The 20,376-nt window shown below is 28.1% G+C and overlaps 1 protein-coding gene across 2 annotated transcripts in view; it reads left to right on the top strand.

The window, feature by feature from the left end:
• The first annotated feature begins 144 nt into the window (after positions 1-144).
• Positions 145-20,376, top strand: part of LOC135956930 (protein tramtrack, beta isoform) — a 68,998-nt gene continuing 48,766 nt past the window's right edge. Inside the window, exon 1 of one of the 2 annotated variants that reach the window (XM_065507542.1) lies at positions 145-1,016. The gene's annotated coding sequence lies outside the window, so the exon portion shown is untranslated. The remainder of the gene's footprint in view (positions 1,017-20,376) is intronic. The other variant, XM_065507541.1, reaches the window with a different exon arrangement.

Consider the following 20,376-nt stretch of genomic DNA (forward strand, 5'->3'; position numbering starts at 1 on the left):
ACCACAGATGTGACTTTAAAACTAAAATCTATTTCTATTTCACTATAGTACACACATGATTTGTAATTAGACATGAAATGGCAACACTGTTATTAGTTGTCAGTTTTTTTCTCTTGCTCTCTCTGTTCTCTCTTGCAAAATAAAACGCCATCTTTGCATTAACAGAAATTCTGAAACAGAAAACTCCAATTGGATACTTAAAATCAGTTGATTATTAGCGGTGGTTTGTAACGGTTGCTATAAACGTCTATAGTCGTTTCCGTAAAATCTCCAAAGAAAAACATAAACAAAAAACACTTGTTACGAACGTATGCAAAAAAATTAAAAAAGTTGATGTATGTGAATGTGTTTTAAAGAAAGAAAAAAAATTACCGTGTTTTTTGTTGTTATAAGTAAAAACGGAAATACGAAAAACACAAAAAAAGTTATGAGTGACAACAACAAGAAAAAAATTTACAATTTAGCATTTTAAGCTACAAAAAAAAAAAAAACAGAGCAAAGAGGAAATATCAATGAAAAAATAGATAATAAATTAAGAAAATAAAAAAAAATACTGAAATTGCTAAAAATAATTTACAAAAACAAAAAGTTATAAATTGAAATACATACATACATATAAAATCACAACAATAAAAAACGCATTTTTTAAAAACCGTTTTTCTGTACATTTCCGGGTTTAATGACTCTGACATCAATGATTTGTTTTGTAAATAAATATTTTTGAAATTAAATTTAAAACCCTACCGAAAATAAATTAACAAAAAAAGTCATATCATTTTATTTTGCAATTATGTATTAAATAACAACAAAATTATAAAAAAAACCAGAAAAGGCGTTTTTGTTGTTAATTTAAATTTGCTTGTTTTTAATTTTTTTTGTGGATCACAAATTTGAACAGTGTATGAACAGCTGCTAAAAAATTTTTGTTTTATTAACAAAAAAAAAATTTATACTTTTAATTGAAAGCTTATTAATTGTTATAAAAATATACAACAAACAACGCCACCACAAGGCAGGTGAGTAATAAATTGTTAATAATAAAAAACGTTATTACAATGCACTTCCTTATTGAATTAAATTTTAATAATGCCATAAAAATAAAAAATCGTTTAAAGTTCATATTTCATAAACTTAAAATTTAATTTAAGCATTTCTTTTTGGTTCTTGTTGTTTTAATGTAGAATGCAAATATGTATGTATGTACAACTACAAAAATAATGTTTAATAAACACATTATTTATCACACATACCTTTTTACATATTTTGTTGGTGATTTGTAAAAAGGAAAGAAATAAAACACTAATCATTTTTCTATTAACGAATATGTACATTTCATTTAGTGCATACACACATCTAAACATACTCGTACGTACATATAATACACATGAATGAACGTTGTATAGTTTTTGGTTTTTGTTTTTACATCTCAATTCGTTGAGATTTGTTTATGCCGGTTAAAAAAAGCGAAATAGAAAAAAAAAAAACAATAAAACGTTCAAATCAAATAATAAACACGCATACGTATGTACGTCGTCTGTCTGTATGTATATATGCCATCAACATCAAAGTCAACAAACAACAACTACAACTTTGCACCGATACCACTACAATATAAACTTGACACTCTCTACTAGTACAACCAATGATGCACAATCTGTTCAACTAATTTGTAGGGTGTTTTTTTTGTTTAAATGTATTAAAGTCCAGCTCTGAAAATTTGAGACAAATTGAATAATGAAATTGCGTTACAAGGCGAAAATTTTATTTTTTTTTAAATTTTGACATTTTTTTTTTATTAAATGTAAATTTTCTCATAGTTATAACGGAATCGTAATCTATTAGGCCTAGTATAGTTAGTACTCTATTCATATTTGCGAAAAATGTTATATGCAAAAACATGATCAGCTGTTGGTTTGAATTTCGTGCGAAAGAAGTGCTGCTTATTAGGGTTCTATAGCTGACTTTCGACCTTTCGACTTTTTCCGTTTTTTAAAAGTCGACTTTTCGAACTTTCGACATTTGGTAATTTATGAAAAGTCGATTTTTCGATTTTTCGAACTTTCGACTTTTTTCAAGTTTTTACCAATTCTTGTAAAAAATACATGGTTTCTACATTTATTGATGCGCCTTTTGTAATTTTTAGCAATAAAAATGAAATTTATCAAGGCGATAATAGTTAGAAGAATGTTGTGTAGAAAAAAGCTTTATTTTATAAACATTTATTTATTATTTACATATATTAGCATACACTACAAAAAATGCAAGTGCAATATTTTTTTTAAAAATCTAAAAAGTCGACTTTTATCGACTATTCGACTTTTGAGACAACATAATCGATTGTTCGACTTTTTTCCGACCAAAAAGTCGATTTCGACTTTTTTCAGGAAAAAGTCGATTGTTCGAATATTTTTCGAACAACCTACTATTTTTTTTACCATTTTTTGTAAAAAATACATGGTTTCATGGTAATTTAAGACATAAAATATGCAGAGGCGACAATTTTCACGTTTCAAAAAAGCCAAAATCAGCATCCGATATCTATAAGGATAGAATGGGGTGGTAAATGAAAATTTTGGAAATTACAAACGCACGATTATTTTTTGACTTACCACTAAATTCGGGCATTGCAACCATCTCTATGGAGCATATTTCATATAGTTTGTGTTTGCAGTTTTGAAAGCTTTTCTTGTCAAACAAACCGTATGGCTTTTAAGAAATCAACTGATTTTGTTTCTATAATATCTTAATGAAAGTAAGTCTGGGTTGATTAACAACTCGAGCGTCAATGTCATTATTTCTTAATGTTTTATTGCCTTTTACAATTTTGCATCTCGCTCAGGCACGTCTGTGATGCAGAGCTTCGTATAACGGTTCCTGTTAAAAAAATAGAGGGAAATAAATGTGTAACTTCTAAACGGTTAGTCAGATTCCAATGAAATTTCATATGCGCAAAGAGGAAGTGTTGGTCGAGTTTAAGTTTTGAATTTGGAGCTCATGGGAGCAGACATTTACATTTTTAAAACGATCCTAAAATTACATATGTATATAAAATCTCCTTGTCGAACACTACAAAAATCCTATAAATTATCTCTTATAACTTAGGACGTATTCGCATTTGAAAATAAAATTTTAAACATTTTTACCCGCTCTACTCCAGCTTTTTAAAAACTGCGGGTTCAAATATTTCCCAATTTACTCTATTTTTCTTTTATTGGACTAACAACAAACGTATACGTCAAACAAAAAAATAGTTGTTTAAAAATCATAACTGATTTCAAAGTTATAAGCATTTTAATTTAAACATTTAAAAAAAGGTGATTTTTCGCTAGTTTTTGGAAAAACTACTTTTTTTCTTTTTAAGTTATCTAAAAAAATTTCTAAGAAGATGTATTAGGAATTAAATATTATATATTTTAAATGAACACAAATTTGAAAATTGTTGATATCGGGCGGAACAGGTCCATCAAAAAAACGCCTATTTTTTATGTAAAATTCAACTTTTTGGGCAAAAATTCTCAAATCGCATAGTCGATATCAAAATATAGCAAACCATTTTAGATGGCCAAATATGTTCTTAATTATTTTGTAAAGGGCTCCGGTAACATCAGCCAGTGTTATGGATATTATAGCCAAAAAACTAAAAATCCTATTTTTGGAATTTTTCACCATTTTTTTTGGGAATAGCGGGATTCCTGATTACAAATTTCAAAATTTGTTTTTATTTTTCTATTTTTAATAGAAAAATCTATATAACTGTAAAATTTCATTAAAAAATATTCATAAATATAAATTTAATTTCAATTTGTAAAATTTTTATCTATGCAAAAACGCAATAAAAATAATTTTTTGTCATATTTTTCAAAAAAAATTATTCCATGAATTTTTTAATTTTCAAAAGTTATATAGTTATATATTTTTGAAAAATATATAAAATTCTCTATCCACTGATATATAATATGTCTACGTAATGTTTTTATGTGTCAAATTAATTAGGGAAAACTTAACGACCATAAAAAAGAGGTGACCATAGAAAACATTAAAATTAATACTGGCGGAGTACCATTTATAATTCGAATTGGAATGTGGTGGAGTATCATTTATAACTCTACACATAAACTGGAAAAGTATGTACCATTATTACTCCTGATTTTAATCTAAAGGTTTAAGTATTCCAGCTTCCTATACGAAGATATACTATGTAGGTCGACTAGGGACGTATTTGAATTTTGTACATTTTGTTAAAATACCGGTATTGAAATTATTTTTCGATATAATAGCTTGTCTGGTGATACATACGTTTTTGACAAATATTGATACTCAGTATTGTCGTATAAGTTTCTTTTAAATCTAGACCCTACTGTAACTTGAAAAATACAGTACCTGGTTTCTATATTGCATGAAAAGCAGGACAAGTAAATCTTTTACAATGTTAGTACTTTCAATTCATTCAGTTTGAACATTTATACCATAGAGAATAGACATAGAGCGGAAACTCTGCTGTCAAAGACCTAACTCTGGTGTCAAAAACCTAAGTGGTGAGAATGTATTCTCTACGGTTTGAACATTTGAAAACTATGTAAAAAAGGCAAATTTAGGTGACTGAAAAGGCAAATATATAATTGTTTGTAATTCTGTTCCTAGCATAATGCAAATAAATTAATTGATTTGAAATTTCAAATCGAATCTTGCGATATGTACATAAGTAAAATAGCATCATTCACACCAATGAAATTATCTATATATGTATATAAAAATGAAATGGTCCATGTATGTAATGTCATCACGTGAGAACGGCTGGAGCGATTTGGCTGATTTTTTTTTATTCGATTCGAAATTTTCAGGAGATGGTTTGTAAAGAAAAAAATTCAAAAATTCCGGGTAAAACTCTGAAATTATTTTTTTGTTAGTCCAGTCAACTGTAATAGAAAGCTCCCTAAAGTATGCAGTACAAATTTAGATATTTTATTTGCAAATAAATAAGAACAGGCTGGTGTGCGTGGGTTGGAGAAACTTGATGAACTAACATTAGTAAATGCTACCGGGCGAAGCCGGGGCGATAAACTAGTTATAAATAATTGTCTAGAAATTCGTCCATTTTACTGAAGGTCTCATTTTGTAAACCTCAACGACAAAAGTGGAAGAAATTAAAAAAAGTCTACTTATTTTGTATACAAAACGTTTTGTTTTATAAAATGATGGCCTGAATAAGGTCCTAAAATATGTCAGTTTATATTGTTTTGAAACATATCTCTCGGGATTGAGAAAAACTACAAACTAGTTTTACTGTACATTTTTTTTTGTTATTTATACTATTGATTTCATTACCCCCTGGTTATACCTGATACATTTTTATTATGATAAACTTCAAAATGGCTGTCTAAATAAAAAATTATCAGGTATAGTCTCCATTTATTAGTATTATTGTTTCGTTATGATAAAATTGTTAGTGCTTTTGCTTAGACAACTTTGTCTTGACAACAAATGTTATTTATTGTTATGATGAATATTTGTCAAGTATAGACAGGGGGTTATATATTCTTAACAAAACTTTAAATTGTTTTTATGTCCAATTAATAAAAAGTCATTAAACTTTTTAGGAAATGAAAAATTTGTGGCGCATATAATTTATTTTAAATTTTTGATTTCATTGGTGTAACAGCAATGGATTTTTGTACCCTAGACCACATAAGCTCTTTTCATTCCACCTAGCCACCATACAAATGTCATTCTTAACCCTGACAATTACTTTAAATATGTATGTGAGTGTTCATATAAAATTCAACGTAAATAAGTCTTATATGTATTAGTAAAAATTACATTATCAACGTTTGTGGAAATCGTCCTATAATTGACCATAGCACCCGCATCTGAAAATCTCTTTAACGTGAATAAATCTCTTATAAACATCGACATTGATATAAAATTCAACTCAAAAAACGTTTATAAATACCTAAAATCATATTAGCAACTTGTATGACGATAGGTCCATAATGGGTAATAACGTCCATATAAAGCCTACAAACAATATTCGTTAAAATTCTAAAATTGTAGACATTAAGCTTGTTTATGTTTTAAATGATATTTGATATACATATCATAAAGCTTACAAAATAACGAGTAACGGGTTTCGGAATCGTAGAGAGTACAGTTAGATCGTATGGAATCCTAACTGAATCCTAATTGAATCTTTTTAAAAATGGTCGGTGGGTAAAAACAATTATGTATAATAGGCTGGGTCGACTTGTATGGAAAACGTAAAAAATCGTATAGCAGAAACGCAATCTATGGAAAATTCTAATTCTAAACCGGGAACCAATTTTTTGATCACTTTAGAACTCAATTTTTTTTATTGTCCAGACAAAGCCAAACAAACGATCAATATTTTATGCTTTTGATCTTAGAACTACCGAAATAAGCAGAATATAATATTTATTTCAAACATTTAAAAACGAAATCGCAATATATTAGTAAAAATCTACAAAATACAAATTTTTAACAACTTGCGATAAAATAAAAATGAAAATTAACAATTATAGAATCGATTCCGGCTTGCGTTAGTTACCATCAATTACAATTCATCCATGACAAATTTGTTTCAATTGCTGGTCTAGCTAGTGTGCATGTTGCAAAATTTCTACGTAATATAGGTACGTACCTACATTCAAAACTAAGCATTTACAGTTTACGCTCTTGGTTCTACTCATGTATACGGGTGTGCAATGCATGTGTAAAATATGTAAATTGAAAAGCGTGCAAAACAAAAACAAAAGTGTCAAGTTCATTGTCCAAAAACAAACATTCAAATCTCCTCACACCCCCGCCTCCAACCATCCGCAATATACCAACAACTACAAATACAAATTGAAATACATAGTAAATAAAAACATGTACATTGTATAACTGTTACTTCTAATCGTGGTTGTATGGATGTACATATGTATGAAAGCATGTATTTGTTGTTTGTATCTGTGTGATTGTGTTTATTTATCATTTCTCTCTTTTTGTTCATTTGACGATACAACAAGTGTTTTTTTATTTATATTTTTCTTGTTTTTGTTTATGTCTCTATCCTTGTTTGTATTTGCTCTAATTTTATTTTGTTGTTGTAGTTGTTGTTCTTATTCAATTTTATTCTACTCATCATCAATTTTTTAGCTATTACTAGATATGTATGTTGTGTTTGTGTTATAATGCGTGTTTATGGTTTATCTAATGCTGATTTGTTGTAATACAATTTTTGAAATTTATTCATATACATATTCTTATCTTGAACTTTCATCTATTAGTTGGCTTTTAATTTATATAATTTTTCCTGAAATTGTTGCAATTTTGTAATTGAGCATTAATTTAGTATTTTTGTCCTGCAAAGCCTTAATCTGCTGAATAAAAATGTTTAAATTATGCCCAATTCAAATATATATTTGAATAGAGTCGTTAGCAGATACAAATTAAGCAAATGCTTAAAATATGTTTCTAAGATTTTATTCAAATTTAAAAGTTTATTATTTGATATTTGGTATTGGTTACAACATATTGGACCAAATTGGACTTATCAAAATTTCAAAAATAAAATTAAGGCTTAATCAATGTTTATATATATTTTTTCCATACAAAAAAATATATTTAAACATTGATTTGCCTTAACTATGTTTAAAATCATGATAAGTTACCCGGCCATAGAATCAATAAAATTCTCTATTGTTGTCATGTCTTATTTATTATAGCTTGATACAATTCATTTGGATCTCGATGTACCAATTCCCGATTTACCTTTATATTTACAACTCCCATTAAGGATTAAGGTCGGATGACTGTGCTGGCCACTGCATGGCATTCACCGATTTGTGTTTAGGGAAGTGATTTTTTCAGAAATCCTTACGCTTATGAAAAAAATCCCTTTTTTCCCTACACCCACTTTTTATTTTCCCTACATTTTTCCCTACACTGCTTTTTTCAAATTTGAACGGCTAAGAATTAAGCGGATTTCGAATTTGGCCACATCATTGATTTTTTCCGGGTCAAAAAATGAATCAATATTTTGGGTTTTTGGTTCTGAAAGATTTTTTTGTGCATTTGGGTATTAGCTTGTTTACTTAGATTTGATTTACCGCAATTTAATATTTTGCCACCAGCCTTGCATCTGCATTTAAAGTCGTCTTCTTTGACCGGCTCCAGCTATCCCAATAGCTTCTCTTATCTCTACCAACTTGATTTGTTTTCATAATTCTCAGAAGACGAATCGGACATTTTTTTCTAAAATTAGTTATGTTTTAATGTTATTTATTACTTAAAAACATAGGCCCATAATCATAGTCAAACACTAAAGTCGGTTCTTTTTAAAAACAACTTTAAAATAAAAACCAGCTTTTTATGAATTTGCAACCATAGTCAAAATTAAAGTATGTTTTAAATTGATATGACTTTAACTGGGTGCCACCGCAAATGTAGAAAATGTTTTCATACAATATACAACAAAAAACAGACAAGTGGCAACGCTGAACAGCTGACATACAAAATTAAAAAAAAATTTAAAAAAAACGTAAACAATAAAAGTTACCGGGACATCTAATGAAAGAAAGTTGTTTGTTGTGGAAAAATGGAAAAGATAAGATTAATATCAAATTACGATATTTTGGTACTAATTTTATTGATAACTGTTCAATAATTGCAAAATCTCTACCAATATCTTGTAACTTAAACATTTTTTACTTTGTGACGAACTTTTTTACTCGGCGAAGAACAGCTGATGCTGTTGTTAAACGAGTTAAAAACAACTTTAGCTAGTTTTATATTTAGAGTCGACTTCAGCGCCAGAAGTATACTTTAACTTGTCTATGATAGACCTAAAGTCCACTCTTAAGTAAAGTCGAGTTTAATTCTCTTAAAATGTACTTTATTTTTGACTATGATTATGGGCCATACTTATTAAAATCGAAGAGACCTGCAAAGATGGCGTACGTATGTAAAAAAAATGCACAAAACCAAACAAGTGTTTACTTCAAAAGAAAATTTATTGGAGAAACTACTATAGTAGTTTTCAAAAATTATCAGCGCAGCTAGCTCTTTAAGGAAATGTCAAATAGCGTAAAAAGGGGAATTACTATATAATTTGAAAGCGGTGAATGTCATATTATTATTTACTTCATATTATACCAAATTTACGAGTTTCTAATAATACACTTAAACTAATTTTATTTTTTTGAATTCTATAATTGGAAAATATATAGTTTTAAATTGCCATCGCAAAAATCTCTACAATTCGACAAAAGTAAGAAATCATTCCCTTTTTCCCTACGTGCGAAATTTTAGGAAAAAATTGGCATCACTTGGTTAGTGTCATTGTCATGTAGAGATATACATTGGTGGGGCATTTTATCATGGGCATGAGGCAGCATCTTCCCCTGCAATATATTTTCACACACATGAAAAACAACCCTATACCATAATATGTCCGCCTTCATTATTAACTTTTCGAGTTCAGTATGTATTTGGGATTTAGTCTGGTCGTCGAAGAAGCTACAAAATTTAATTTATATTCATCGGAAAATAAAACCGCATTCCATTGTGCATCGGTCCAGTTTAAATGTACTCGAGCAAATTTAAGGCGAGCTTTACGATTTTCCTGCAATAAAAATGGTTTCTTCGCGGCTCTATAGCTTTTGAGCACAGCTGAAATTGCTCTTCTTTGTATAGACTTAATTAGAGATTAGATATAATCTATTTTTCTAGAAGCTGATGTGTATGACGTGGATTTTTTTTTGAACTTTATTCTTTAGATGTTGTGCAATTTGGTCGACCGGCTGAATAGTAGCGGAGTTCATTATTAAGTTCAAATGCAAAATTTTACAGTAATCCAAGGACAAAATACACACAAAAACCTATACAATTTCTTGCGAATATATTTTTGGCTCATTCCTCCTTAATACTATTTTATTATTCTTAACATTTGTGCAATATTTTGTTCCGATCAATCTAAAATTTCTATGTTGAAATCAACTTTCCGTAGCCCCCAAATAACTTGCATACCTGATTCATACAACAATATATCCGCTATGGACCCGGTTCGGCCCTCAAATGACTGAGATATGAAGAAAAAGCAGGACAACCTCGATTTTTAACCTATTTTTGATTTAATATAGACAATATGATAGATATTTCAAGGACCTTTGCAACGACGTACATACATACATATATAACACCATAAAAATTCGGACCTAAACGGGAAAAATATTTTTTAACCTGAGTTTTTTTCAAAAAAAAAAAATTATTTTACCATAAAATTTTTTTCACAAAAAAATTAAAAAAATTTAAGAAGAACTGAAAAAATTACAATAAAAAATTAAAAAAAAAAAATTTATAAGATTCGGCACAATTTTTATCAGATTTGAAAAATTAAAACTATGTTTTTTTAAGAACTAATTTTTCTTAATACATTTTTATAATTTTATACCATTCACCTTCGTGAGAAGGGTATATATAAGTTTGTCATTCCGTTTGTAATTTCTATATATTCTGGATCCTTATAGATAGCGGAGTCGATTAAGACATGTCCGTCTGTCTGTCTGTCTGTCCGTCTGTTGAAATCAATTTTCTGAAGACCCCAGATATCTTCGGGATCCAAATCTTCAATAATTCTGTCAGACATGCTTTCGAGAAGTTTGCTATTTAAAATCAGCAAAATCGGTCCATAAATAACGGAGATATGAGCATAAAACGGGGACAACCTCGATTTTTGACCTATTTTTTATCTATATCTGGATTACTAAGTCATTAATATAGACAATATGGATGTCTAATGATAGATATTTCAAAGTCCATTGCAACGATGTAGATAAGTAAGTTGGACCTACAATGGGTCAAAATGGGGAAAAATATTTTTTAACCCGAATTTTTTTTTCATCAAAAAATTTTTTTTGTCATACATTTGTTTCCAAAAAAAAAAATTTAAAACTAAAAAAAAAAAATTTAAAAACAAATTTAGAAAAAAAATTTTTTAAAAAAAATTAAAAAACAATTTCAAAAAAAAAAAATTTTGAAAAACAATTAAAAAAAAATAAATTTGGTTTACTTAAAAATATTTAAAAAAAATTATTTTAAAGCATAATTTGGTGAAGGGTATATAAGATTCGGCACAGCCGAATATAGCCCTCTTACTTGTTTCATATCAAAATAAGCAATAAAAAGCTACTGAAATCAAAAAAGTTTTTTTTTGGATATTCTTAACAAAAATAAAACTTATAACTTACAAATGTATCAAAAATTCAACGTAATTTTAAAGCTTAATCAGTTTTCTTTCAAAAACCGTTAACAAATTTAAAGTCGAACAAAAACTGACTGTGTTACAGGTCGATAAGTTGAGGAACATCACTGAAAACGGGTTTTTTGAATGACCTGAATTTGAGGTTGTTTTTGACACATTTTGTAATGTACTCAGCATGACGTATAAACCATGATAGGTCGTTTTCCAACCTATCATGCCAAAAAAAAATATCAAATTAGTATAACCGTTTCATATCGGTGCCATTTAAAAACATATTTATAAATAAACATTTTATCGCTTATTAAAAATGTTTATTTGGACAAAAAGTTAACTGAAATAATTTTGCCATGTTTTTGTAAAATTTTGCATACATTTTTTATTAAAATTTGTATACGTTTTTGAAAACACAGATTGATAGTCAAATTATAGATTTAAAGCAAACTTTTTTTGAATTCATTAATCTTTTCTGCATTGAAATAGTAAAAACTAACTAAGCGATCTATGTATTTGTGTACTTCAGAAAATGTTACTGCTATATAAAAATATGAAAAAATTTTAATAACACAATTAAATTTTTAATTAAATATTTAATTAACAACATGACATCCTTGCACCTCAACTCACATTTTTTAACGCTTTTAACATTTGATATAAATATTTATACATATAATTATTATGTTTTTTTTTGTTGTTGTTCATATTACTTTTCAATACTCACTAAACTAATTACATTTTGCGTGTTTAAAAATAATTATATTTCTTTTTTTTTTAAATAAATAAAGTAAATTTTAAGAAAAAAAAGCAAACAGTTTATTTATTATATTTTCCTTTTTTTGCAGTTTTTAATTTAATATTTTACTATTATTTTAGAATGATATGAAATTGAAAAAAAAAATATATATTGTACTGACATACAACAATAATACATATAATATTTATTGTATTGAGTGAAATAAATTATTGTTAAGTTTTATGTACAGGAAATATTTTATTAACTCTAAAAAAACTAATAAATAAAAATATTTTATTTCTCTATACATATTATTAATAAATAATAAAAAAAAATTATAAAAAAATTTTGAATACTGCGAACAAAAAAAAACAACAGATTTTCCTTGAAAAAAGTAAAAAATTTAATCATTGGCTATAACAAAAAGCAACCAACACCAACAACAACTGCAAAAAAGTAATAATAATGAATATAAAGTTTTATCGCCCCTCAATACAAAAACAACAAAAATATTATTAAGTTTTTTAATTAAATTTTTACAATAACAACAACAAAAAAGTGAAACAATACAAAAAAATCACCTCAATTTTATTGAAATTATTATTATAAAAACAACAGCAACAAACAAAAACAAAAAAAAAGAAATATTTTAACAAAAAACAACAACAAAATACATGAACACGCACACATATTTTTGTTGTTGGTTCTTTATTTATTTATTATTTTTTTCACTTTTATTTCAATATAAAATTAAACAAAAAACTACAATAAAAACAGCAAAAAAAAGTACAGAATAAATTAAACAAATTTATTTTTGTTTATAAAAAACACACAAAATAAAATAAAATCCCCTTGAGTATGTCATAGAAATATGTACAATTTTTTTTTTATTTCGAAAAAAACTCAAATGGAAAATAATAAAAAATTAAGAAGAAAAAAACACAAGGCAATTATTTTAATACTTTTTTCAAGCTTTTTGTTAGCAGCAGTGACAACAAAAACAACAACAAAAAAACACAGCAGCAACAACAGCAGATAAATAATATTTTAATTGAATTTTTTAAACCTTTTGAAAAAGTATTAATTTTATAAGCAAAAAAAAATTCATAACAAATATGCCTTTGAAAAGGTTTTTGTATCTACATATTCGACAAAATAATGTCATATAAATAATATAAAAATATTTACATATACATACATATACACTTAGTTTTTCTTTTTTCTTAATTAATGAGCAATTTTTCCTCTCTGAACTTTGACTTTTAGCAACTTGCTGTTTATATCTTGCAAGCTTTTACAAGATATAAACAGTTCATAATTTAAAAATGTTTTGGATCTATCAGGGTCAAAATCTTGCATTGCGTAACTTCTCATTTAAATCCATCTTACTTTTGCCCATAAATGATATCTCTCTCTCTCCTTCCGTTGTATTTATTTATTCTATGCCTTTCTTAAATATTAATTAATATTATTTAAACCATATCCATTTCATTTAAATTAACACACATTAATTTAACATTTATTAACTACAGACAGAAAGATAACCAAAATTTCTTATTGAACTGGTTTCAATTATTTCATAATTGAATCAAGTATTCATGTGATCAAGAACAAAATTTTCTGATATTTTCTATTGAATTTTGAGTTTGAAATTTGATAATTTTGACAATTGAATATACAATTTTCGTTATTGGTTGAACCATAGAGAATAGACATAGAGCGGAAACTCTCCTGTCAAAGACCTAACTCAGTTGTCAAAAACCTAAGTGGTGAGAATGTATTAGTAAAAAAACTATGTGAAAACGAAAACAACACTCGTATGTGTGATTATTTTGAGTAATTTTTTTGTTAGAGTTTTTTTCTAGTTTCCGCTCTATGTTCTCTATGGGTTGAACTTTAAATCATAGAGAATAGAGATAGAGCGGAAACTCTCCACTCAAAGACCTAACTCAGTTGTCAAAAACCTAAGTGGTGTGAATGTATAGTAGAAAAAACTATGTGAAAACAAAAACAACACTCGTATGTGTGATTATTTTGAGTAATTTTTTTGTTTGAGTTTTTTTCTAGTTTCCGCTCTATGTTCTCTATAGGTTGAACTTTAAATACAAAAATTATTGAATAGATAATTTTCGTAATTGAAACACACAAAAAATAACAAAAATGTGTTTTCAATTACGAAAATTATCTATTCAGAAAATTTAGTTTTTGAGCACATAAATACTTGATTCAATTATGAAATAATTGAAACCAGTTCAATATGTGATAAATATTTGAATTGAAACAGTTTAAGAAATAGTTTTTTCTGTGTTTAGGATCATAATGTAGAATATTCGAAAATTTTTATAGAAAATTCAAATAGTACCATTCAAAAGCTTAAGTCCCCCTTTGTACGTTCTTAATTTTCTTTTAATAGGTTTGTTATTACAGAAAGTCCCACAAAGTTAATCCTAGTGGATTCTCTCATTCATTCAAGTGAGTAAACATCACAAATTATTTGATTTTTTCGATTAAAATTTAAACGTTTCGGTTTGTTGGAGATTGGGCTGAATAACAGATTCGACTCTGAATCTTCTAACAAAATCAAAAAAATAACTGATGTTTACTCACTTTAGAGGCTGTGTGTATGTTACATACATTTCAAACAGGATTCATTATTATAGAGAATTAAAAAAATACACAGTATTATTGTCGTCTATAACTACCTTAATTTGAATAATAACTCAAATAATTTAATAAAATAAGTGTTAAACAGACTACGCTTCAAATTGCAAAGGGACATTAAGTGACAATTGACCTTCCAATATTTCCAAAAAACCGACAAAATTCAAAAACGCGGTTTCGGTTATTTTTGGTTTTAGGGTTGTTTCTTAACTATTATGATATTATTATTTGATAATATGTATAAAAAACATTGCTCATAAGTTGAAAAATTATATTTGTTTTGATACTTTGTGGCAGTCATAGCTCAATTTGAAGTTTACTTGTCGTACTTGATATGATAAATTTGTATACCTTTCAGCATGAGTGGTAAGGCATACATTTTTGCATTTGCGACCCCACAAAGTATATATTCTGAATCGTTATAGATCTCGAAGTCGCTATATCCATGTCCGTCTGTATGCTGAAATCATCATTCCGTAGCCCCCAAATAACTTACATACATGATTCATACATCAATATATCGTGAATTCTTCCAGCTCGTTGGCTATAAAAAATCGGACCACAAATGGCTGAGAAATAAGGAAAAAACCTGAACAACCTCGATTTTTGGCCAATTTTTTATCTATATCTGAGTCATTAATATAAACAATATGGATATCTAATGATAGATATTTCAAATTCCATTGTAACGATGTATATACGGCTATAGTATTGGACCTAGTAGTTGGACCTACAATGGGTCAAAATAGGGAAAAATATTTTTTAACCCGATTTTTTTTTTCATCAAAAAATTTTTTCGTTATAAATTCTTTTTCCAAAATTTTTTTTTAAAAAACATTGGAAAAAACTTTTTTTTGTAAAAAAATTAAAAAAACAATTTCGAAAAAAAAAATTTCAGAAACAATTTTGAAAAAAAAAAATTTAGTTTACCTCAAAATATTTAAAAAAATGTTTTTTAAAGTATTATTTGTGAAGGGTATGTAAGATTCGGCACAGCCGAATGTAGCTCTCTTATAGGGCCCATACACAACACCATCATGATTGTGCAATCAAGTGATTGTGCCAGCTGATTGATCGTGTATGAGCTTGTGGTGTGATTATACCAGCTGCTGGTGCTTTATCAAAAATAGTTTGATATTTTTTTGATTGAACCAGCATGATTGAATCGTGTGTTGTAAAATTTAAATCGTCAAGACATAAACATCAAAAAATAAAATAAATTTTCGAAGTTTATAAAACAGTGCCTTGCCTATGAATTAAAAACCAATGCTACAATAAAATGGTAGAACAATTGAAAGAGGTGGGCCAAGAGCAAGAATGGTCAAAAAAATCAACGTTTTTCGAATACTGCAGGAACAGATGATGTTTTGGAGTCTTCGTTGTGGTATTACGATAAACTCCATTTTTGGAAGATCAGGAATGTTCCAGAGAAGAAAAATGTACCATCTTCTTTTAGAAGTTTAGTGTGTCCTAGTTCTCCTTTGTTTTCTAACCATTTCTTCATGCAAATACGTTTTTTTTATTTGATCATTTTCCGTTTTTGTTTATCATTATTCATTACAAACTTTTCCTCAGAATTTTTGGTAAAAAATTAATTTTATACCAGCATGCTGGAGTAATGTGTGCTTCAAGCTTAATTGCACAATCACTTCATTGCTCAATAATGATGGTGTTGTATATGGGCCCTATTACTTGGTAATATTGACTCGCATACACAACGCAGCTTTGAAAAAAAAAATACATATTAACTATATTATGAAATAAAATATTTGGAAGAAATCTTTCTTCATTGAAATATATATATATTTGATCTGTCTCAGTTACTATTACTGATATACATATATAGTACATGAAAATTACATGAATAATATTGTGGATAAATTTCCGGGTATAAATCGTATTACTTACTGTTAGGTGTTCTTGATTTTCTAATAATATTAATATTTATCGAAAGTTTTTCCCTGGATAAATAACTTCCGGTTGGTACAGATGTTGCTGAGTGACGTATTTCCAATTATCATGGAAATGCCAGGGCGCGCCGGCGTTTTCTGACCTGACCGAGGACTTCCGTTATGAAATGTGTAGACTACTAATGGTTTAACAAATAATGTGCAGTTTTAGTTTTAAATTTATTTAACATTTATTAAATATGTATATTTAAAAGCATATTTAAATTTATTTATAAACTTTATCTGTTTAAAAAAAACCCCAAAAAAAATCTACCAACAAATTCAGCCATCAACAATTGTTTTATATGGCATGTACTTTGATTAAAGTTTTAGACACAATATTTTGGTTTTTAAATTATTTTTATAAGTGTGTTTCTTTTTTTTTATTATTTTTTTCTATTTTTGTTACCTTGCGGTTTCACACAATTATATTATACAAAATTAAAAAATAAATAAATATAAATACCCAAAAAATTAAAGAAAAAAAAACAAGATAAGAAAAAATGTTTAAATTATAAATAAAAATACCCATAAATATGATTCATGATACTTGTAGAAATATTGAATGTTTTGCCTCAGCCAACAGTCAGTCAAGTTGGTTAAGAAGACAGACAGACAGTCAGTTAGCCAACCAGCCAGTCAGTCAGTCTCTTAACCAGCCTATACTACGAGACTTTTTCACAATGGTGTCTGTCTGTCTTAACTTTAACTTAAAACTCCCAGGGCCTTGGTTAGAAAATGTTTAACTTCTTTTTTAAATTTGTCATTTTCATTTCGTTAAAAATATAATGATTTTTTTATTATTATTTAGAAAAAAATATGTTTTTTATTTCTTAATCGCTTAAAAAACAAACATATAAATTATTCTTGTTTTTCTCTTTCAAAAAAAAAAACAGATATTAGAAAGAAATGTTAATGTTAGAAATGTTAAAGCAAAGCAGAATTATGTATACCCTGCTGTTTCGATTAACTGAAAACGATTAATTGTATTGGGTATATGACTTTAAAATGCGGGATTTTTTTAAAATTTGTAGTTTTTATTATGTGAAACATTTGTACAAAATAAATTTATTGAAAGTATTGGCCATTGTTAGCTATGAACTGCCAAGAACGAATCAAGCCAATATCGGATACTCTATTTCAAAGTGAAGCGTAACCCAGAGAGAGCGTTCTGCATCGATCGAAACAAATGGTAGTCGTACGGGCCACGATCTGGACTATAAAGTGGGTGAGGTAAAACTTCCCAACCACTTCATTCTAAATATTTTTTAACAGGTATTGCATAATGTTCCATGTGATGGTCTGGCCATATGTCAGCAGGTAATTATAAATAGGAAACTTTTGCTACCACAAAATACAGAGCATTACCTTAGCGCCAATGATATTTGGCTTTGGTGTCGATTCGGCTGGTATGCCGGGCTTCACATACGATCTCTTACGTAATGGATCCATTTTTCATCGCAAGTAATAATTCGGAGCAAAAATAAGGTTCTTTTATAGCGTTCAAACCTCATTTCGGACATGCAAAATCGTTTTTCAAGCTTCAATTCGTATGGCATCCAAATTCCCTGCTGTTGGATGAACAGTGCTGCTCGCAAACGTTTTCAAATTGCTGATTGAGTAGCTTCCAATGAATGCAAGCTCCTCTTCATGAGTTTGACAACAATCTTAATGGAGTAATGTCTTCAATTCTTGGTCTTCAAAAGTGTTTGGCTGGCCTGGGCTATATTTGTCTTCCGTGTCAAAATCACCACTTCTAAAGCAACCTAATGGAACGAACACATTCACCATAACCTTTCGTGAGCAATCAGTGTGCTTCAGCGGCACTTTTATTAGATTAAAGAAATAAAGCAAAACTTCCCGCATATGACGTTTTGTTGGCTCAAATATCAATGTTATTATATCACATTATTATTGTGTTGTTTACACAATAATAATGGTCAATAACTAAGTGATAAATGACATATATGTACAAGTTATAAAACACAAAAACTGCCTTCAAAAGATACCTCTTCTATTATAAATCCCGCATTTTTAATTCACCCAATAATAATTAACTTTTTAAACTTGATTTCAAATGATATAACTTATTAATTCTCCACTTATTTTGTGTGTAGGGTATAGAAACGAAATAAATTTTAGTTGAAAACAACCTACCTTAAGAATTTTATACAAGTACAGGTATAAATAAATATTTTTGATAAGATTTCTTTTCAAATTCTAAAAATTAAAGATAATAATTTATATTTTTTTTACTAATTAATCATATAGTTTGATAATAGAAGTAGTTTGAAATTTATTTCGGTCTTTAGTTTCATTCAAATTCCCTTCTTAATTAGTATTTTAATAATATTATTTTTGTTTTGCTTTATTAAAAAAGCCGTTAAAATAAATATTGTTTTTTTTCGGTTTTGATGATATCACCATAAAGAGTAAGACAGACAGAGAGGGAGAGAGAGAGTGAGAGTACATGCATACGTTTTTTATATATAATATTTATTTTAATTCTAAAATCTCATCCGTGGCGAAGGGCATTATTTTTTTATTTTTATTAAAAACTAAGAAAAAGTTTAAAAAAAACCCACCAACTTTTTTTTATTGCAATTTATAATCTACAGACTGAAAAAAGCCTTATTTTTTATTAGTTATTTTTTTTTCTATGGCAAATAAGATTTGTTTGCAGTAGTCGGTCGTTGGGTTTTTTTCTTTCTTTCGGGTCGTACTAAAAATAAGAAATTTTTTTATAATGAAGGTAATTTTTTTTTTTATTTTTTCATGATTAAAAATAAGGCAAAGACTGTAAAACGAAAAATTCAATAGAAAAGAAAAATTACATTTTGCTTGTATGCTAAATTACACTGGAAGGTAAAAGTTAGTTAACAACTTTATGGTTGAAAGGAAGAATTTTTCAAAACGTTTATTTTGTCATATAGGCGTGATTATGTACAGGTCGGCCAAATTTTATCCGAATGCCAGACCCCGATTTTGTCAGAATGAATGTAATAATCATAGTTTTTAGCGAATACGGAACCAAATCCGAACAACAAAGTGTTGCAGAATCAAAATATTTAGGAAATAAACCAGACATTTCTAAATGGCTGATCCGATTGGCATGCAATTTCACATAGGCGCAGAGGGATAATTGTGTCAAAAACCCTATTTTCGACCACTCAATTTTAAAAATCAAATGATGCAGTTTTGTAGAGAAAAGTTTAAAGATGAAATGTGCATTTATAGCAGCACAATTCCTGCAAAAGCAGTGAAATTGGATACCATACGAATTGAAGGTTGAAAGACGATTTTGCATGTCCGAAATGAGGTTTGACCGCTATAAAAGAAAATCATTTTTACATCGTATCATTACTTGCGATGAAAAATGGATCCATAACGATAACCCGAAGCGTAAGAGATCGTACGTGAAGTCCGGCCAACCATCCGAATCGACAACACAGCCAAATGTCAATGGGATCATATCTATTATGAGCTGCTGATATCTGGCCAGACCATCACAGGGGACCTGTAAAGCACACAAACTGATTCGTTTGAAGCGAGCCGTAATATTCCATTATGACAACGCTCGGCCACATGTAGCAATACATTTTAAAAACTATTTAGAATGAAGTGGTTGGGAAGTTTTGCTTCACCCGCTTTATAGTCCAGAATGTGGTGCATGGAAATATTTTCTACCTTTCCGACTCAAATCAAGTCTTATCTTATTAATACAGAATTATCCCTAAAATCTACCAATATTTTTTCTTTTGGTGTAACAACACATA

The sequence above is a fragment of the Calliphora vicina genome, chromosome 4, assembly GCF_958450345.1.
Source record: "Calliphora vicina chromosome 4, idCalVici1.1, whole genome shotgun sequence".
Taxonomy (NCBI): domain Eukaryota; kingdom Metazoa; phylum Arthropoda; class Insecta; order Diptera; family Calliphoridae; genus Calliphora; species Calliphora vicina.